This window comes from Saccopteryx bilineata, chromosome 2 (assembly GCF_036850765.1).
Source record: "Saccopteryx bilineata isolate mSacBil1 chromosome 2, mSacBil1_pri_phased_curated, whole genome shotgun sequence".
NCBI lineage: Eukaryota > Metazoa > Chordata > Mammalia > Chiroptera > Emballonuridae > Saccopteryx > Saccopteryx bilineata.
The window spans coordinates 190,946,329-190,953,597 of record NC_089491.1 but is presented as its reverse complement, the minus strand read 5'-3'; positions in this window follow the sequence as shown (position 1 = coordinate 190,953,597).

Below are 7,269 nucleotides of genomic sequence, written 5' to 3'. Positions count from 1 at the left end.
AAGAAAGAAAGGAGGGAGGGAGGGAGGGAGGGAGGGAGGGAAGAAAGGGAAAGGAAAGGAAAGGAAAGGAAAGGAAAGGAAAGGAAAGGAAAGGAAAGGAAAGGAAAGGAAAGGAAAGGAAAGGAAAGGAAAGGAAGAGAAAGACTAAGGTTGAAAAATCTCTTTAATAAAGGAATAAATAAATAAAAAGTACTTCCTTCATCTTTGTTTGGCTCAATGTGTGCACAGGGCTCGCCATGTCTGCTATACCAGATTGCCTTTCCTTTTCCTGAGTAAATTCTTTATGATGACAGAAAGAAAAAATAAGATGTAAGCCTGCAGAGGTAGGTCAGAGCCAGGCTGTGAGGTGGGGATGCGGCCCCATGTGCTGGGCCTCTGTGGAAGGCGACAGGGGCTACAAGGAGACTGGAGGAGGGAGGTGATTTGATCAAGATGGTTCTTTAGGAAGATTATTATAGAGAAGAAGCATTAGGGGAGAAAGACTCGGTCCTATTTGTAGCCAGAAAGAGAAGAGTTCCCACTCAGCACATCTATGAACCATTTCTGATAGTAAAAGAGACAAAACATGCCTGGCAATACAACAGGCTTTCTTCTCTAGGGAGAAAAGTACACACACACACACACACACGCAGAGTTGTGAGTCATAAGATTTGAGTAGGAGTCCACGAAAAACATGTGAGAGAAAGTACAGCTAAGAAAAGGGAAGACATCGAATGCAGGCACAGTGAACCCCTGAGACTAGTGGGGACATGCTTCCTCTTTTCTCCCATCACAGGGAGGTCTCTTTGCATCTCGCCCTGGTTTGTTCTGGAACCAAGTTCTCCAGGACCCAGATAATGGGCTGCTCCCTGTTGCTGGGTGGCACCCCCTGCAGGGCAGGTGGGAAAGAGGTCAGCAGTCCAGGACACTGCCCTCATTATCTTTCTGGTCTCTCTATGGCAAATAACTTTGTAAAATCAAGATGCATGCAAGTAAAAACTATAAGAGAAATTGTATAGGGGTGTGCCAGGCTGCTGATTCGTGCACGTGTTCATTTACTGTTTGTAATATTTGGCAGCTTTTAAAAATTTGTAATTTGATGAGATTTTTCTCTTCTCATTCTAAAAAGAACAATAACTAATTTTGTCATTTTTTCTTAAACTCCAGATGGTCCCAAATCCTCACTGCAAGTCCTCGGAGTAGAGAGCACTCCTGAATTTGGAATTTGCACATCCCTCTGTTTCCTGGGCGTGACAGTGTGGAGGGTGACTTTCTCCACTGCTCACCATGCCGGTCCCAGCTCAGCTGTCCTGTGATGCCCAGTGTATGGGACACCTGGCAGGGAGCTGTGGGCAGCTCTGACACATTTCGGGCACTCTGGACTGCAGGCCCCCCAGGACTCGCTGCCAGGGAACCGGAGGCTGATATAGAAATGTTTGCAGGGAGATGACGTCAGAGTAATGGCGGAGTAGGAAGCGATACCGATAAATCTCCCCCAAAACTCAACAAGATCTTCAACCAGAAACAGAAAAACCTATACTTGGAGCTTCCAGATTCTTCGCAATACACCCAAAGGTATGATTGAGTGAAAAATTGGCTAAATATATAACCAAACCCCGAAGGAAATAGGGAGTAAGAAATGCTCCGCCTTCCTCACTAACCTAAACAGGGCGGCTTTTTCTGGTAACTGTGAATATAGAAACTGAGGCGGGCAAAGGGGGTGAATAGATCCAGGCCGCCGCAGCAAAAACGGCCGAACCAGGCTGTGGCTCAGAGATCCAAGCCGAGGAAAATCTGATCCTGTGGCAACCCGGGCAATACAAGCTAACACTCGCGCCAAACCCAAACAAAGAAAGACAAGCGGAGCGGCCATTTTACCCGGTCTCCTGGTCGGTGCGCAGTTAGTGGAAGAGAGATTTCTTCCTAAGCCGCGGAAGTGGGTACCCGTGTTGCCCCACGGAGAGGCAGGGTCAGAGGCCTTTCTGTGGGCTGAGGGCAAAGTCTCTGGGCAGCCCCAGCGCCCTGGGAAAGCCACGCACGGGAGGGAGTGAGAACTAATCCCAACGGTGGAGATTTTCCGTGCTGGAGGCTGTTTCACTCAGAGCGAAACGCGGCCGGCCTCATATCCTGGTTTGCGCGCGCAGATAAGGAGTGAGCGATTCCTCCGAGTGCCTCGGCAGTGCGCGCCCGTGTTATCGCACAGAGGGGCAGAGTCAGGGGCCTTTGTGTGGGCCAAAGCGGAATCTCGGGCCGCCCCAGCGCCTTGCAAAAGCCGCACACGGGGACGGAGCGAGACTCAATTCCAATGCTGCAACTTTTCCCTGCAGTTGGGGGTTTCACTCAGAGCGTGAGACTGCTGGCCGGATATCCTGGTTGCAGACAGTAAGTGAGAGTTTCCTCCAAGCGCCCCGGAAGTGGGCGCCCGCTTGTGTTACCGGATAGAGTGGCAGAGCCAGAGGTCTTCGAGTGGGCGGAAAGCCCGCCTGATTATGCAAGCAGCTCTGACTGACTGAGCCTTACCCAGAGCCCTGTGCTGAGTGGAAATAGAGTGGGGAGTTGCCAGCAATTTGAGCCTCTTACTATCCAGGCAGAGGCAGCAGCAACCCCATACCTGGACTATCAGGCTACTAATTGAGGAAGGAAAGACTAGGAGAAAGACTCCAGGAACACGGACTCTCTCACTGTCGGAGCCTATAAATGCTAATGAGCCTCGACTCCCAACGAGAATAAAGCACAATACATGACATTGCCATAGAGACTTATCAACTGCAAACCTCTACCTGAGCGTGCCAAAGGGGCAGAACCCGGGGTACAGAGTCACCGACCAGGAAGAGGGAGAGAAAAGAAAAAGCAAGAAGATAACCTCTCAAAATCAAGAATAATCTGCAGACTTTATAACCTATCCCATTTTATTATATTTGTTCGTTTGTTTCTATTATCTTCATTCTTGAGACTTTTTTTTCCTCCTCCAATTTGGCCGATTAACTCTCTACCGGTCTTACTCTCTCCTCTCCCTGAACTACACTACCCATAAGTGTTACATCTCCCATTATCATTTCTCTTCTCTTCCTTTCTCTCTATGAGGGTTGCACTCCAAAACCCTTAACTCTCTCTCTCTCTCTCCTTTCTTTTTTCTTCTTTTAGTGGTTCCCTCTTTTTTTCTCTCTCTCTCTTTCTTTTCTCCCTCTATATTAGTTTCTTCCTTTCTCCTTTACATCTCCTCTCATTCAAACCTCAATAACAAACAAATTATCTTATCTGGGACTCAAACCTATGTTTGTGGCATTTTGGGGGGTTTTTACTTCACCTTTTTAACTCACTAGCAGTGCTCCCATCCCTGGCTCTCCATATTATCTAGTTCTTGTTCCATTAAATACAATAGTAAGTTTTTAATTTGTCCCCCCATTTTTCCATTTTCCTCTTATTCCTCTCATCATAACTCTTAGAAAACCAACACCTAAAAGCAAATCATTTTATTCTTGACCCAAATTTTTTCCTTATTTGCTTTTTGTGGGTCCATACACTCTTTTTTTTTTCTTTTTTCTTTTCCTTTTTTTTTTTTTTTCTTTCTCTCTTTTTTGCCCCTTTATTACTTTTCCCCAATTCAGGCCCTCCATCACAGACATTGTTTGTTATAACTCACAGTCCACCACAAGATTTTCTCAAGAAAGAGGGGAGAGGAGAGGAGAGGAAAAAAAGAGGGGGGGAATAATTTCCTTTTTTAAAAAATTTTTATTTTATTTTATTTTTCTTTATTTCATTATTAATTTTTTTAAAAAAAAAACAACTCTTTTCGATTTGTTATTTTTTTATTTTTTTTAACTTTTTATTCTTTATTAAATCTCATTAATACTATCAACAAAACCACCCTCAGATGCCATTAAGGAAGAGAAAATCGAATATCATGGATACAAAAGAAAGAGAGGTAACACAGCTAGATGAGGAAAAATCTATGGAGAAAAAATTTAATCTATTGGAAACCTTGGAGCTAAATGACAGAGAATTCAAGATAGAAATTCTAAAAATCCTCCGAGATATACAAGAAAACACAGAAAGGCAATATAGGGAGCTCAGAAAACAACTCCATGAACACAAAGAATATATGTCCAAGGAAATTGAAACTATAAAAACAAATCAAACAGAGATGAAAAACTCAATTCACGAGCTGAAAAACGAAGTAACAAGCTTAGCTAATAGAACAGGTCAGATAGAAGAGAGGATTAGTGAAATAGAAGACAAGCAACTTGAGGCACAACAGAGAGAAGAAGAAAGAGACTCAAAAATTAAAAAAAATGAGATAGCCCTACAAGAATTATCTGACTCCATCAAAAAGAATAACATAAGAATAATAGGTATATCAGAGGGAGAAGAGAGAGAAAATGGAATGGAGAACATACTTAAACAAATAATTGATGAGAACTTCCCAAGCCTGTGGAAAGAACTAAAGCCTCAAGTTCAAGAAGCAAACAGAACTCCAAGTTTTCTTAACCCCAACAAACCTACTCCAAGGCATATCATAATGAAATTGACACAAACCAACAGCAAAGAAAAAATTCTCAAGGCAGCCAGGGAAAAGAAGAATACAACATATAAAGGAAGGCCCATTAGATTATCATCAGATTTCTCAGCAGAAACTCTACAAGCTAGAAGAGAGTGGACCCCAATATTTAAAGTCCTGAAAGAGAGGAACTTTCAGCCACGAATACTATACCCATCAAAGCTATCCTTCAAATACGAAGGAGAAATAAAAACATTCACAGATACAGAAAAGATGAGGGAATTTATCATCAGAAAACCCCCACTCCAGGAATTACTAAAGGGGGTTCTCCAATCAGATACAAAGAACAAAAAAAAACAGAGCCACAAGTAAAAGCTCCAAGAAGAACACAATAAAACCAAATTTAAACTGTGACAACAACAAAAAGAAATAGGGGGAGAAGACGGAGATTAACAGTAGCAAAGGACGATGGAGTGCAAAAGTACTCACAAAATAGTTCGCTACAATGAACAGGGTAGGGACCCTTTTCATTACTCAAAGGTAACCACCATTGAAAAAACCACCACAGAAGCACATGAGATAAAAAAGATAGCAACAGAGGAAAGATGTATGGAATACAACCAAATAAAAACAAAAGATAGAAAAACGAAAGAGAAGGATCAAACAAGACACAAAACTAACAGAAAGCAAGATATAAAATGGCAATAGGGAACTCACAAGTATCAATAATTACACTAAATGTAAATGGATTAAACTCACCAATAAAAAGGCACAGAGTAGCAGAATGGATTAAAAAAGAAAATCCAACTGTATGCTGCCTACAGGAAACTCATCTAAGTAACAAGGATAAAAACAAATTCAAAGTGAAAGGCTGGAAAACAATACTCCAAGCAAATAACATCCAAAAAAAAGCAGGTGTAGCAATACTCATATCGGATAATGCTGACTACAAGACAGGAAAAGTACTTAGAGACAAAAATGGCCATTTCATAATGGCTAAGGGGACACTGAATCAAGAAGACATAACAATTCTTAATATATATGCACCAAACCAAGGAGCACCAAAATATATAAGACAGCTACTTATTGATCTTAAAACAAAAACTGACAAAAATACAATCATACTTGGAGACCTCAATACACCGCTGACGGCTCTAGATCGGTCATCCAAACAGAGAATCAACAAAGACATAGTGGCCTTAAACAAAACACTAGAGCACCTGGATATGATAGACATCTACAGGACATTTCATCCCAAAGTGACTGAGTATACATTTTTCTCCAGTGTACATGGATCATTCTCAAGAATTGACCATATGTTGGGCCACAAAAACAATATCAGCAAATTCAGAAAAATTGAAGTTGTACCAAGCATATTTTCTGATCATAAAGCCTTGAAACTAGAATTCAACTGCAAAAAAGAGGAAAAAAATCCCACAAAAATGTGGAAACTAAACAACATACTTTTAAAAAATGAATGGGTCAAAGAAGAAATAAGTGCAGAGATCAAAAGATATATACAGACTAATGAAAATGACAATACGACATATCAGAATCTATGGGATGCAGCAAAAGCAGTGATAAGAGGGAAGTTCATATCGCTTCAGGCATATATGAACAAACAAGAGAGAGCCCAAGTGAACCACTTAACTTCCCACCTTAAGGAACTAGAAAAAGAAGAACAAAGACAACCCAAAACCAGCCGAAGAAAGGAGATAATAAAAATCAGAGCAGAAATAAATGAATTAGAGAACAGAAAAACTATAGAAAAAATTAATAGAACAAGGAGCTGGTTCTTTGAAAAGATCAACAAAATTGACAAACCCTTGGCAAGACTTACCAAGGAAAAAAGAGAAAGAACTCATATAAACAAAATCCAAAATGAAAGAGGAGAAATCACCACGGACACCGTAGATATACAAAGAATTATTGTAGAATACTATGAAAAACTTTATGCCACTAAATTCAACAACCTAGAAGAAATGGATAAATTCCTAGAACAATACAACCTTCCTAGACTGAGTCAAGAAGAAGCAGAAAGCCTAAACAGACCTATCAGTAGAGAAGAAATAGAAAAAACCATTAAAAACCTCCCCAAAAATAAAAGTCCAGGCCCTGACGGCTATACCAGCGAATTTTATCAAACATTCAAAGAAGACTTGGTTCCTATTCTACTCAAAGTCTTCCAAAAAATTGAAGAAGAAGCAATACTTCCAAACACATTTTATGAGGCCAACATAACCCTCATACCAAAACCAGGCAAGGATGGCACAAAAAAAGAAAACTACAGACCAATATCTCTAATGAATACAGATGCTAAAATACTAAACAAAATACTAGCAAATCGAATACAACAACATATTAAAAAAATAATACATCATGATCAAGTAGGATTCATCCCAGAATCTCAAGGATGGTTCAACATACGTAAAACGGTTAATGTAATACACCATATCAACAAAACAAAGAACAAAAACCACATGATCTTATCAATAGACGCAGAAAAGGCTTTCGATAAAATACAACACAATTTTATGTTTAAGACTCTCAACAAAATGGGTATAGAAGGAAAATATCTCAACATGATAAAGGCCATATATGATAAACCATCAGCTAACATCATATTAAATGGCACTAAACTGAAGGCTTTCCCCCTTAAATCAGGAACAAGACAGGGTTGTCCACTCTCTCCACTCTTATTTAATGTGGTACTAGAGGTTCTAGCCAGAGCAATCAGACAAGACAAAGAAATAAAAGGCATCCATATCGGAAAAGAAGAAGTAAAGGTATCA